Source organism: Pteropus medius, unplaced genomic scaffold (assembly GCF_902729225.1).
Source record: "Pteropus medius unplaced genomic scaffold, Ma_sr-lr_union100, whole genome shotgun sequence".
Classification (NCBI taxonomy): domain Eukaryota; kingdom Metazoa; phylum Chordata; class Mammalia; order Chiroptera; family Pteropodidae; genus Pteropus; species Pteropus medius.
In genome coordinates this window covers 8833809-8849832 of record NW_024346062.1, presented here as the reverse complement: position 1 = coordinate 8849832, position 16024 = coordinate 8833809, and positions in this window count along the sequence as shown.

Genomic DNA, 16024 nt, shown 5'->3' with positions numbered 1-16024 from the left:
ATATAAAACCCACACATACACATAAGAACAAAAGTTTCAAGGAAATAAAATAGAGTCTTACTTGTGGCCTCACGCTAAATTATTCCTTGAGTTTATAGCTGGATCTTGACATTTTTCTTCTAGCAATGGCAATAATAAGACTCCCCCAGCACAGAACAGAGCTATAAACTGAGCACTTGCCATAATAGCTCAAATCTGCCTATACTTAGACTTGGTCTCTAAAGATTAGCCAAATAATCACAAGAAAAATGTAAGGTATAATAATAATAATTTAACTTGACAGAGTCTTAAAGAACTGAGTAAAAGAAAAAAGATAAAGGAAAAAATATCTGTGCCATCTCTTATATAGAACACCAAAGTGAAAGTAAATTTTGAAAATAGCTGCTATTCTTTTGCAAGAAATAAAAGAAAGCAGAGTAGCTGGTAAACAAAAACTTAACTGATTAAACCTTGTTAAAGAACAATTCAAGTCATCATTGAAAATAATTAAGTAGTGAAAATCAATGGTTCAGATAATCAGTTTATAAAACAGGAAACAATTCAGAAACACGTGAAATGTGAAAGAGATCATTAATTTTCTGCAATAAAAAGGAGATAAAATGACAGACATAGAAGATAGTGAAAGAATATCACCATTTTTAAAGCGTCTAATGAAATTATGTCCAAGCAATGATTACCAGTGCCAATTAACATCACCAATTGAGATACCCAGAAATTGTATACCTCATGAAGCAAGTATACAACATCAGCTATGGAGAACTCTTGCCAAAATCTCACACTTGAATGTAATGGATCATCATGATATAATTTCCAATATTCAGGGTACAGAGGAATGTATAGCATAAGGATGCAGTAAGAAAAATCTGATTGTGGGAAATTCTACAAGAGAAGTAGTCCAGTGTCTTCGACAGATAAACTGAAAAGAAAAAAGAAGAATAGAGAGTAGATTAAAAAAGACTGAGAGGCTTAACAACCAAATTTAAATCTAAACCAAACCTACAGTTGATATCAAATCAATGCCAGAATATAATGAAAGTCTAGCTTCAGAATGCTTAAAGCAAAATCGTAATATATAAATGTCATGTAAAATTAAATTGTCGTTCATGTATGGCTGGAGTAAAAGGGTGGAGAATTGGTCAGGAAGGGAAGGAGGGATGCTTTTTTCTCTCCTGTAGGTCTGAGTTCTATTTGTCTAACACTCCTGGCATCTTTCCATCTCCCAGATCACACAAAAATAGGAGCAACTGAGGCAAAGGTTAATTGGGGGCAGGGCTCACAAAAGGCAAGTTGGATGAATTTTTATGGCTGTTGAGTAAGAACCATATCACTGGTTTCAAACTGACAAACAAATGAGTTTCATGTACTAACGAGATTCTAATTTAAATTGAGTTCCATTCATAGGCAGACAGTGCCAGATCAATAAACTCAAATCCATTTTACATTCAGTACTAGGAAAGAAATGTGGGGGAAGGAGTATAAAATTAATGTAGCTTTTGCATAAGGTTCAAGAATCACCTTCTACTACAATGATTATACATTTGTTCCAAATTCGTTAAACCTATGAAGAGGAAAATTTCCTTTGTAAATGTGTTTATGATTCTAGAAGAGGCAGTGAAATAGTCGTAATTCCAGAGACCTAGAAATGCCTGTTGATAAAGAGATGTGGTCTTTGTGACTTAAAAGTCACTCAATTCAGTTCTGCAATGCAGAATTATGGGACCAAAGGAAAAAAAGAATTCAGATGCTCTGAATATATTATGCTGGAAAGAAAGAACTTTGTAAAAGATCTCATAATGGGGATACCACCAAGTCAAATTTACAAACATATGAAAGAACCTAATGATAGTTCAGATGAAACTCTGTGAGAGAGGAGGAATTATGCATAGGTAGAATACAGGCCCTCCCATATGCTAAATGCATGCCAAAATTAACCTTTTGTTTGGAGAGTCCTCCCGAGTTTCCTTACTTTAAATTCTTTGAACTTTAACACATAAAGTCAGTGTCATTTATCTCATGTTTTTCTTTTTGTTCCCAAACTGCTGGATGGGTGAGTATGCCTATTTCTGAGGTTCAGCATTAGGAAACATATTAGAAAATAGATATAAACCAATTCTTACATGAAGACCTTCTATCAAGATACTATTTTGGTTGCCTTCCCTATCTTTATCCTTGTACTATTTCTCAATTTCTTTACAACCGTGGCAGGAAATGTCAGGTGTCCCCTCAAATACTAACCTATGTGGAGACAAATGAAAGATTTTTTCATTTGAATACACCTTCAGATAATTAACCACATCAAAATAAATTGTTCCTATAAGACCAGTAAGATCATTGTCCAGAAATTATTCAACAAATGTACTCATACTCTTAAAAAGTAATGCTGCTCTAGAAAAAGGCTAGTGAAACCAATTTAAATAAATCGAATATAAGAAATAATAAAGAAAATTAGGGAATGCTTAGTTTATAATAAAGCTTCATTTATTAAGTAAATATCTATTGATAACATGCCTTGCCAGGCAGAGAAAATACAATATAGAACAGACATATGGGTACTTGTTCCCATAGAGTTTGAATTCTAGCTAAACAGAAGTACTAAAACAAAACGAAAATATCAAGAGGGGAGATATATTCCAATATATCTCTGAACTGAGAAAGAGAAACACTATCGAACTAGCCGAAACAAAAAGGGTAAAGTGTTGAAGGAACAGGGGAGGAATTGTTCTTTGTCTTACTGAGGCTACATCGTATTCCAGCTCTGAAACTTTCTCCAGAGCAATTTCAGTTTTTATCTCTTTTCTCTCTTTAGACCGTTGCTATTGCAGGATTCATATGGTAGACAATGAGTATCCCAGCCTTGTTTCTTAGCTCCAGCATCCAAAGCAGATGAACTATTCTCTTTGAATCATAATTCCTAATTGACACATAAGAAAACCTTTTTGACCCAAAGTTAGGTGTCCGCCACATGACCAGTCAGCAGTGGCTGGTGGGGAGAATAGAAGCACTTGATACTAACATGAGAGTTAACTCCCTTGGCAGACTTTGTTACTTGCCTATGCAATATCTATTTTCTGCATCTTTATGATTGTAATAGAATCCTGATTTTATATGAGGCAACAATGTCCCCAGATAAAATACTTAGTCTCTTGTGGATATAAACACTGTTTAACAAGTTGCCGGCACAATGAAATATAAGTGAAATTTTCCAGGTGAGTCTTTGAAGAAAGCTTTTTAAAGGGAAAGACTTAGAATGCACATGCCTTTTAATATTTTCCATCTTCAGAACTCAGATACAATGCTAGTGTTCCTAGCTTTCTTACAAGAATAGCATAACAAGCCCAATGGCAAAAGATCATGCTAAACTCAGCTGAGTGAAAAGCCTGAAGGAGACCAAATCCTTAATGTCATGAAAAAGCTACTATAAGAGCCCTGGAGTTCTCACCTTCAGAATATGGCAATGTGACGAAAATAAACTTCCTTTTTTCTTTTTTTCACTTATGCCACTGTGAATTGAGTTTTCTGCCACATGCAGCCAAATGATGCCTAGCTGTATCAGAGAAGTAAATTTTGACCAGTAAAGCAATCTAAAAAGATTTACATTCAACGACTAGTAGAAACAGCAACAGTAACCAAAATACAAATATATATATATATAAATGTCAAACATACAGATAAAATTGCTGAAAAATTAAAAGAGAGCAGGGATAGGGGCTGCACGAAAGCATAGTATTCTTCATACTTCATAAAAGTTTAGACTAATATACATAATTGTGGAATAAGAATATTCGTGCAGTGCCTTAGTCAACATAATGCAAACATCAAAGCTATGGTAGAAAAAGCAGCAGCAGTTAAGCCTAACTAATAAAAATATGTAGTGGACGATAAAGAGCAAAGCTTATATAAAGATGAATGGAAATAAAATATAAATAATAAAATACAAAATATCAGATTGTGCTAGGAAAAAAAATGCTTGCTATATGTAAAAAATGAACCCAGAACCAAAAGAATCTAGAAAGTTAAAAATGACATAATGCAAATATTTTTAATAAATGTATAAAAACATTATATGACTGTTAGTATTATTATCAAGCAAATTATAAGTTAATACAAAAAAAGCACTATGTGAACTAAAGAAGTCTATTGTTTATTATTAGGTTTGAAAAAAATATAAAGGCCAGACACTAATGAACATTTATGTACTAAATTATATATCACTGAAAACCATGAGGGAAACATTTTTAGAAATATAGTATTTGCAAAAAAAAAAAAAAAAAAATAGAAAGCTTTATTGCTTTTATAATTGGTCTGTGGCAAATTCACTGTGTATGCAAACATCAATAGAATCTCTAGAGAAAATTAATATTAGGAAGAAGAATGGCTTTGGTGTGACATAGGTCTGTTTGAATCTTGGATCCAAATCAAATGCTATATACTTCTGAAGACTAAAATTTCTTAATTTTGAAATTAAAGAAGAATGAGAAAAAGGAGAAAGGAAAATCATAGGAAGAGGAAGAGTAGGAGGAGGAGAGGAAGTGGAGTGAGGGAGGAGAGTCAGAGAAGGAGGAAAAAGAAAGAGCATAAGAGGAGAGGAATCTAATCCAGGTCTTGTGTTATGACCATTATTTGCATTATTTCATTAAATCATCATATCTCCCTGTTCTCTTTTAACAGAAAAATGAGCATGCTCTCAGTTATAAGTAATTTTCCCAAGATTATACAAAGGGTTTTTGTTTGTTTTGTTTTTAATATTATTATATTTTCTTTTTCTAGCATGTGAAATTATTTCTTAGGGCTACTTGTTTGAAAAAAATCAGAGAAGTGACTTTATACTTTATGTAAAACAAAATTTTAAGATGTGAGTATGATAAGCTTATTGACTAAAGATTCATAATGGTCTATTATTACTTGCTTAAACCTTGACAGACATTAACAATTAGTGTGCATTTTTAATAGTCATACACCTGAATGTGTTTTGAGAGAAACTGTTTCTCAGATTATTTGCTTCTGTTTTCCAATCTCAGAAGCATAAAATGCAGAGAGGAAAAATAGCTTGAAGTAAACAAAAAGTTGTTCTGTTTAAATACCAAGTATATCATCCAGGCTAGAATATATTTGAAATGAGATTCTTTTCACTTTTATGAAAGTAACTATTTGAAATTTTTAAAAAAATTATTCTCTTCAAACATTTTGAAACAAAAATTTGCCTTTTGATAGGAACTATGTGTTTTATTATAAAGATGGAACATGATGTTCTGGCTTACATATTCTCTGCAGAAGGAGGTCCTTTTTTGTACTGAATTTTTAGCATATAGTAAAGATCCAGATTGTAAAAAATTAATTTCAGGCATGACAGACTGGAAGTATATATTGAACAGATCTGGGAACAGAAATGATGCAAATGCTTTTCTTCCAGCTTCTGAAAATTATGTAATGGACCAGAAATTCAGGATAGACTTCTGTTTGAGTAAAGCATAGACTGTTAATCAAAGGAGGGCACCAAAAATGACTTTTCCAAAGCAAAAAGATAAGGCAGTTTCCCACAAATGGTAGTTCCATTGACATTGACTCTGGAGATATCATTATAGCTAAGCATCAGAATACTCATATATATTCTAATTATTAGTGATGGTAACAGAACTATGATAGAAAACATTTCTCCTGAATGAGCAAGAGTAGTAAAGGAAATCGACTCTTGAAAAGAAGACCAGTGATGCATTAAGAGCTAGAAATAAAAATCAATGAAATTGTTTTAACTCTTCACTATGTTGCTATTATGTTTTAAAGTGTTACACACGTTGTTAGGTCACAATGATGATAGTAACATTTACTTTGCTTATTCATTAATTTATATATTATTTAGTGTTTCTACCTCAAAAAAATAGGAATAATGATAAATAGGCTGATTAAAAATACTTGAAAGATTCGTGTCTTCCTATTATTAAACCATTTAAAATATGACAGTTGCATAAAGTGCAACTGAATATTGCTGGATGCTTGTTAGTATGAAAGGTTCACCATAGTGTTTTTGATGAATAATATCTATATTCAGAAAAACTAATGAGAAATTGGTAATTCTAATACATGAAAGAATGAATTTATTTATATCTGTATACATATAACTAGAATTAGAAAGATAATACATAACTACTATTAATAGAACAGATAGGTGGGCTTTTAGAAGGATTCTGTTAAACCAATCAGCTTGCAATTTTTCTATAAGTTTAATTCAATATGACTCAAGAAATATTCATCAAGAGCCTGATATGTGCTAGACTTTCCCTCAATGATTTTCTAGGGAGGGAATGAATAACCCTCCTCCACTCCCCAAAAAGACATGACAAATCACATCATTCAAAAAGTACAAAGAAAATGCTGTGGGTATTTACAGAGATGTAAAATGTCTGAAGCAACAAGAAAGACTTTGAGGCAGGGCTGACATTTGAGATGGTACAGCTAAAAAGGGCAAGAATTCAACATGGAGAGCTATGGTAGGCACAATTTCAGGATGAAAGCCAGTATAAGTCTACTCTCATAAAACTGCCTATAATAAAACTCAAGAAAGTCATTAGCTCACTTTGGCTAAGTAAAAGGCAACAATGTATATGAGACAGAAAGTGATATTCAGTTATCAAAACATTCAGGAGATTCTAAGTACCCAGGGCTCATGAATAAACAGCTTGTGCAAAATGGATTTTCTTTTCTATCTCTATTTCTAATCTATCATCTACTTATCAATTTTTATTTAAAATTATTTTATATGTATAAAATAGCTCCTATCTAATTTCATCTATGACAAAGTAGTTACAAATGTGTATTTACAGAATTCTCCTGTTCTCTAAATGCCAGCCCCAGACACCGATGTCATGCCCATAGCATTTATAATCCATCAAAGCTCACTATGTGAAATACTTTCATAGAAATTTTCCAGAATGACCCTGCCTAAACTCATGTCTTTAAGATAATGTATAGGTAAAATTCTATATCACAAAGATTCCAAATTTAAATATAAATTCTCATCTCTCATTATCTGAAAAGAGTCATCTCAAAGGATAAGATATGTTTATGGAAAAGCCAATGCAAAAGAAGAAAGATAAATGAGAAACGTGAGGAGAGTTAGAGAGAGAGAGAGAAAGAGAGAGAGAGCGTAATTGTTAAATTGCTTCTATGTTCTGCTTAAAAGCAAGGTATTTTTGATATTTTTAATTACAGAAATATATTTTTTACATTTGGAATGATGGATGATACTTTAAGTTCCTATTGTTTTTTCATCTTCAGTAGACTTTCTTGAGTAAATAATATATCTTTCGCACTAATTATATTTTAATTTCTCTCGTGCATTTTATGTAGATCTAAGCTGACATCTTTATTTCAGTGTAAACACTAATTTCTTTTTTTAAAAAAAACACCCTCCCTTGTGGCCTCAACTTTGCCAGCTTGGCAAGAAAGAGTGTAGTGCATGGTCTGCACAACCCTGACTTACACTGCTCAGCAGAGAACAGTTTAGTCTGAATCAGAAGAAATGAAGAGCAACTCGATTTATGTGATCTTCCACTCAACATATTTACTTTGTAATTAAAACCATTATGAAAACCAAAATCCAAAGGAAACACCAAACATCCTCTTTTTTGCTCTTATAATTTTCTTTTATTTCAGATGGAATATGCTATTTGATGGTGATAGTTCATACCTGCTCTTGAATGAATTTCTCCTTCTCTACTTACAGTATACTATTCTCACATTACTTCCTTTTTCTAAAAGCACTCCTTTATATTTTTACCTCTCAATGTCTCTTATAACTGCATGCTTCAAGAAGTCTCCTAAAATAAAATTTTAAAAATTAAAATAATAACAACTGGAGCTCTCTTATTACTTTTACATGGCAGACACTGAGCTAAATGCTTTTCATCTTTTATGTCTTTTAAAACTTTCAAGGACATGATTCCAGAGTGTAGTGGTTAGCATGGCTGCTTTACATGCAGAAGGTCCTGGGTTCGTGCTCCAGTGGACCCACAGTCCATGGTCTACCGCCATGCCACCCTGAACAGGCCCAATGTCTGATCTCGGAAGCTAAGCAGGGTCGGGCATGGTTAGTACTTGGATGGGAGACCACCTAGGAAGACCAGGTGTTGCAGACATAAATAATAAAAAATAAAAATTAAAAAAAATTCTTTCAAGAAATCCTCAGAGGAGAGTATTGTCAATCCCATTTAGAGATGAGGAAATTGAGGTTCAGCATAGTTCAAGTAACATTCAGGTGTTTCAGATTTCAAAGTGTAGTATGCTCTTTGTGTGGTTTTTATCTTGTTCTTCCACTCATGTGTGTGTATAAATGTGTGTGGGCACAATTATATACATATATGTGTTAACGTGTATATATATATGCACATGTATGTCTATATAGAAATAAATATATATACACACACTCCTACTGAATTTTATCGAAGATTACAGCTAGTCTTTTTATATCTGCCTGCAGATTGGATCAGAAAGTGGGTAAGGGCGGGCATGGAATCTTATGCATAATCTTTGCAGAGTCTTCATTGGGTCTTTGAATTTCCTTCATTAGCATAGTACCAGGCACATAATAGTTACTCAATAAATTATTATGATGGAATAAATAAAACATCACTCAATTTGTCTGGAGAACTGTAGTGAATACAGTTACAAATACTTTCTAGTCTCATAATATTTTCATTCACTAATGTCCTCACAGCTGCTTTTCACTAAGAATAATATTTTCTATTCAGTTCATTTTCCTCCCTCTATATTTTAAAGTTTGTTTTAAAGAAATCTGCCTATTACTACGAATATTATGTTCCAAAAGTGTCAGATTTGGTTTTGCATAGCAAAAATTATTATAGATTAAAATTTTATCACAAATCACCTTTTATATTAGAGAAAGTAAGAAAGAAATATCTTTAGGGATCTTCTTTTTCAGTTGATACTAATTAGATTTTTTAAAACCAAGTTTAAAGCTCACACTGCTCTGGCTTGATAGTGCCAAGTGATAATCTGATGTGACATACATTTCCTATAGCAATAACATTTTGGCAGATAAACTCCCCAATGAGAAACAACCATTTCTATGCTTAGATGAATTTTGCGATAGAAGAACGCAAATGCAAAAAAAAAAAAAGTAACAGAAATTTTAAAAAATACTCCACAGTATAATGAATCCCCTTTCCATGTTTACTAAAAGTGCCTAAACCCATAGAGAGTAAAAACATTGAGCATATAATAAACAATACATCATAGATTTCACATTGTCTTTAAAGGTTGATAGAATAATTGATTATTATTTACATTGAAATTCATTCCTAGAAATCTTGTATCCTTCCCCTTCATTATGCAATGCTGTCTTGGACCTGGGAGTCTGGAAATGTGGAAATTATAACACTTTGACATACCATGTAAATGAGATATCGCTGTAACATGCTATTTAAATAAAGTTTGGAACAAACATTCAGTAGGGAAGTTTGGAAAACTTATAACGAGATTATCTCCTAACTTTTTTTATAAGAGTATTCTTGTATTCCCCCCCCAGCCATCTTTTAATTCCAACAAGAAGGTACAGTGTGCCAATTTAGCTCTCTAGCAGCAAAGCCACACATTATATTATTGTGGCAATTAGTCAGGAGCTGAGCTTGTCGTTTGAGCCGCTCCTTTTCTTTATGTAGATAATATTTGACTTGGAGGATTGTTGTCTTTCTGATGGAAATACCTGGATTGGATAGTATCAGTCTCAATCAACAAGCTATTTCCCATGGTCAGTACTGAAATAGAGGCTAGTATAGAATAGATAGTAAAAGTGTCCACATTAGTCTATGCATTTTATTTATGTTCTACATGTTATTTTCATGATTAACTCTAAGACCTGGACAACTGAATGTCTGTGAAAAGCTTTAGGAGAGATCCAATTAAAAAGTTCCTTTTAAAAATGTAATCTTATTTTTAAAAGATCATGGCTGTCGCAGCACAAATGACTGGCCACAGTACAGATGCTACCTGTGGACCTAGAAAAAAAAGAAATGAAAAATTCCTTACACCTGGAAATTAAGTCAATCTTTAGAACTACATTATTCTTAGGGAAGTTTATTTGCTAGTGAGTTAGAAACAAAAACTATTTAGAAATAAATAAGATGTAGGTTGCAAGTGTAATTAAAAATTCAGACTCCCTTACTTTATAGTCCCTGCCAAACAGGCAGGCTAAAAGGAGAGCAAAGAACTATACACAGAAGAATCTGGCAAGGGAGGCCTAGACAGTCCCTCCCTCAAGAATAGCCAAGGCATCTCCTCTGAAACTATTTCGGTCACCATGTGTGCTCTAAATAGCCTTCTGAAGAATTTCCCAAGGAGATTTCTTCCCAGGGCACTTGGGAAAGGTTCCTTCCATTAGGGTGGGCTTTTGGGAAGGAGTGGATGAAAGGGACCATTAGGTCAGGTTGCTAAAAATAGCCTGCCATATACTTTAATCATGACAGAAAAATAAATAAATAAATACTAATGAAACTGTGGAAAGCTTTTGAATAACAGTAGGAAGTTTTCAAATTCAAGTCTGGTTATTCTATTGCCAATACACATTTACATTGGATTATAGAAAGTTATCGCTTATAAATAACCTATCTCTAATGTTTTCATTCCTAAAACTATTTCCCAAAATAGTGCTCTACCTTTTTTGAAATTTGTGAACTTTCTTATTTACAAGAATAGAAGAATTAAGGTAAATTATTATCATTTTCATTGCTCTTAGGTATCTTCAGTGTAGAAAACAACTTGTCAATTTTATTTGCCTAGTATTTTAAATTGATGGGTTGGTTTTAAAGAAAAGAAATAGAATCTAAGTTTAGTCTCCTTTTGCGCTCTATGCCAGTTTCCAGCAGAGCTTGCAAAGGAAGCGGAAGGGCACTGACTTAAACTCAAAGTGTGGACAGGATAAGTGGTCGCACTTACTTAACAGAGTTCACCAAAAACATATTTTAATTTCTTATATTTATAATTTACTTGACAAGTATAGACTTAATTATGCCTGGTTATTTCCTTTATTTTAATGTGTTAAAAGTTCATATATATTTAAATGAAATATTATTCTGGTGATATCAGCTAAACCAGGGCTCCCCAACTCCTGGGCCATGGACCAGTGCCAGTCCATGGCCTGTTAGGAACTAAGCCACACAGCAAGAAGTGAGAGACGGGCCCGTGAGCAAAGCTTCATCTGTATTTGCAGCCGCTCCCCAGCGCTAGCATCATCACCTCAGCTCCACCTCAGACCACCAGGCATTAGGTTGGGGACAACTGAGCTAAATCTAATTTCTAGCTATTAATCCTTTAATTTTTATTTTGCTCCTACTTAATCTCTGGTCAAAGAGATAACATTAGATGCAGCAGCTTTTTATTGTTTTGTTTGTGTGCATATGTTCAAAAACATTTGATACTTTTATATCAGATAAGTGCTATTTTTAAATGTGGAAATATATACCTTGTAACTGCTGATTTCATAGATACTTCACATTAAACACACTTTCCAATGAGAGAGTTTACAATTATAACTTATTCTTTTAGTCCAAAAACGGTCAGATTTTTATGTATTTCCTAGGGGCAAGGGAAAATCATTTTTCTCCACAAAGGTCCACAAAAAAGTATTGGTTTATTTTTTCGTCTCTTTTGTGGTAGTTTGCATCTAAAGAAAACTTGAGGAAAGGTAGTTCCTAGATTTTTACCCAATGATTGGATGTTTTGAATTTAGGGGAAATACTGAAATTATTACATAAAAAATTATGTAATAATTTTATCTGATTTTTTAAAATAATTTTTAAAAAATTTTTAAGTCACAAGTCCTGAATACATTTCCTTATTATAATCTTTTGTCTGTGTATACTACAAAGCCATTTCATTATACCTTACACCTACTTGATTAAATTTATTTTGATTTTTCATAAAAATATCACACCTTTAAACAATGTTGAATGAATTCTATTAACATCAAGGAAGCCTACCACTGAAAGCCACACCTTTTACTCCTTTACTTTTAATAGCCCAGAAAAATGTATTCTCCAAGTATTGTCTGAAATTTGATAAATATTAGCTTATCTCTGGATGTTTTTTTTTTTTGATAAATTTTAATTAATGAAACCACTATTTTTTATGCCTCCACTATAAGCTAATATTGTAAAAAGAAAGAGTTAATTAAAATATAAGACCCTTAAAGATCTAAACTTTTGCAAATTCTACCTTAAAATGCTAACAGATTTAAATAACTGGTATCAGTCTAATTTATGTCAATTCATTCTACTATTAGAAATTATGAATCAGAAAGTGTTAATACTTACTACCATCCATGATGCTTTGCCATTAAACAAATATATAAATGAAAGCCATGTAACTTTTATCTTAATTCTATACAATACAAATATCAATTGAAATAGCTGATTTTCGAGTAAATGTAATCAGTTGAGAATCGATTTAAAAACAAATATAATTAAAATGGCTAACTGGGAAAATGTGTACAACAAATATGACAAGCAAAAAGTTAAAATTCTATAGAACAAAGAACTCATTGATTTATATGAAAAATACAAGCACTCTGGCAAAGCAAAGAGATAATTTGAAGAAAAATCACAAATACTAACTATATGTGCATGTGTGTTGTATGGGAACACATAAAAGTACAAAAACATAAACAAGAATATGTAGAATAGAAGTACTCCTTAGGGAGAGAGGGAGAAGGAAAGGAAAATAGAAGACATTTCAAACATGGCTATATCTTTCTCTTTGAAGAATAAATTAATTAATAAATGAAGCTTATATTGTAAAATTGCTAACATTTGTCAAATTTTGCCACTGGCTTCAGGAGGGCTTATTATTTTCTGTACCTTCTTTAGGTTTAAAATAATTTGTAATTTGAAAATAATCATCAGAGAATTTACAAAAGAAATTATAAAAATAACCAATAATAAATAAAATAACTATTATTGAGTTTTCAGCATTCTAAACAATAAAAATGCAACTAAAGAAAAAAATGAAAAAACAAGCAAAAAGTTATCAAAGATTTTTAAATATAGGATACTCGATGTTAGTATGGGTGGGATGACAAAGTAACATTTATACAATGCTGTGGGAATATAAATTGGTATAACCTTTCTGAAAATTCATTTGGCAGAAGGTAAAAAGAGCATGAATGTTCAGCTCATTTTGATCCAGTAATTCCATTTCTGGGAATTTAGCCTAAAGGCAAAAGACAAATGTGAAAAATATATAGGCACAAACATGTTGATCATTTATTCATTTATCTATTTGATGAATATTTACAGAGCTTCTACTGTGTGCCTGACATTGTATTAGTCAGAAACTGTAATAGGCATCAAGACATAGTCTCCAAAGAGTTTTTTCACTGAAGTATTTTCTAATAATAAGAATTGAATACAAATTAACTATCTAAAAACAGGGGAGGTATTATATTTACACACACACACACACACACACACACACATATCAATGGAATAATTATAATTTTTTGTAACGAATTATCACAATTATTAACTAGTTAACATGTGCTAGGACCTATGTTAATCATGATAACAAGTATCAACTCATTTAATCCTCACAACAATCTCGTGGTGGTGTATTAATTTCCTATTCTTGCTGTAACAAATTATCATAACCTTAATGGTTTAAAACAACAAGTTTCCTCTCTTATGGTTCTGGAGTTCAAAAATTCAAAATGAGTCTCACTGGGCTAACTTCAGGGTATTGGCAGAGCTATGCTCTTTCTGGATGCGATAGGGGATAATTTGTTTTAATCCTTTTTCTAGATTCTTCTAGCCTTCATTCCTTATCTTATGACATCATTTCTCCATCTTTAAAGCCAAGAAGGTCACACTGAGTACTTCTCACACTGCCATATCTCTGGTTCTTTGTCTCCCACCTCTTCTACTTATAAGAAACATTGTGGTTATATTGAATACACAGGGATAATTCAGGATAAACTTTCCATCCACAGTCAGATGATTAGCAAACTTAATTCCATCTTCAATCTTAAATCCCCTTTACCCTGAAATCTAACATATTCACAGGTTCTGGGAATTAGGATATGAATATCGTTGGAAGGCCATATTCTACTTATCACAGGTAGACTCTGTTTTTTATCTTCCTTTTAGGTAAAATGGGAGGAAGAGATGTTCATTATTTTACCAAAGGTCAGACAGTTATTAAAGACAAATCTAGCATTCAAACCTAGCTAAGCAAACTAATCACTGTGTTATAGTTCATAAGCAAATTCCTGGTGCTAAGTCCCCACAATAAAACGAAATATTTCCGAGAAAAGATAAGAATTGGTCAAATGTTAATACCATTTACCTCTTAGTCCTGAGCATATCGGTAATTTTATTCTGCTTCTTTGTATGTTTTGTAATTTTCACATTTTCTTCAATGAATATAGTTTTGTACTGTTCTATTGTCAGTTTGGTTAAGCTAGGTACTATGTTTTCCAGAAGCTCCTTCCCTGTGTGGTTCTAGGATTAGTTGACCCAAAATGATGTGTGTATTCTGGAAGGTAGAAGCAAAGCACAGTCTTTACATCCTAATGGTCAGCATCAGTCAGAGGCAATGAGGAATGGATACAGAGCTGTTTTGGACTGGCGACTACTACTTACTCCTCATCCTTCTCTTTTGAACAGGAATGTCCACTGAAGTTTTCTTGATATCCTAAGACCATCTTGTTATAAGGATACCCAAGCTAGTTATATGGAGAGGTTGAGTGGAAAGAGAGTTGAAAAGCAATCTCCCAGCCACCCTGGGCATCCCAGCCCAGGTGCCAGTGCTTACAAGAATGGTGTGGAGAAGAACCAAGAAATCCTATTGACAGACAGAACCAAAGCCCCAAGCAAACCATCCCAGCCATCTCCAGATGTTTGAGCTACCCCAGTTTGGGCCCAGACATATTGCAGAAGAGATAAACTATCTTTGCTATGCCTTTCCTAAATTCATAATCCACCAAATCACAAACAAAATAAAGTGGTTGTTTTATTTCACTAAGTTTTGGGATGAAATTAACATATAACTGAAACAATATGTGGTATATAATCAAAATATGCACTTACTTTATAATCTGTACAAGTAAAATGTAGATTGTAACTGGTCCTTTTTCCCATTGGTTGATTTAGTAATGAACTTTAAAACTTAAAAGGAGTAAACATTTTAATATTATAATTAAAGAGTGTCAACCTAACTATAATTCAAATATTACCTGTCCACAAGCATTTCTATGTGGTCTCAAGTTGTAAGTTGCCTTCCCCTCCTCTTTTTCCCATAACTCTTAATTATCTGTACATTCATCTGGCATTCTCTGTAAACTGCCTTGTGATGCTGGTATAAGAGATTTCATATTACATTACAAACGTTAAGGTGCTAAGCTATGTCTTTCAGAGGATACGAAAGTTATGTAAGATATTGATCTTGTCCTCTAAGAACCCAGAATCTTACAAGCTACTCAGATGACTTGTATAAGCAAATACATAACTATTATACAAGACTGACAAAACTTTGTTCCATAAGGAAATTCAGAGTATTACAAGGATTTAAAGGAGAGAACCTATTTGCTAGAGGATATAGGAAAGTGTATATGTAGGAAAAATAGCTGAGCTGAAAAAGGGATTATAGAGACTTTGGGCCCAAAGTAAACTCTAACGTCCTCAGGAGCAGGAATACCCTGATCTCTATCTGTGAATTCCTCAAGCACCTGTCAAAGAGTTTTGAAAATTGTAAAAGCTCAATAATTATTTGTTGAATAAATTATTGGATGGATTTCAATTTCTGTGTACTACATTGTTGGGAAAAATCACTTGATTATCTTACATTCTAGGATAATAATTTGACAATATTTTTTTTCCACTACCAATTTCTGTGGGATGCAGAGAAGTGTGCATATAAAGCCATGTGACAGTTTTAGATAAAGTAATTCTAAAAGAATAAATTATTATTATACAAAAAAAGGACAAAATTCACTAATATTTCTCATGCAGTAACAAGGGCA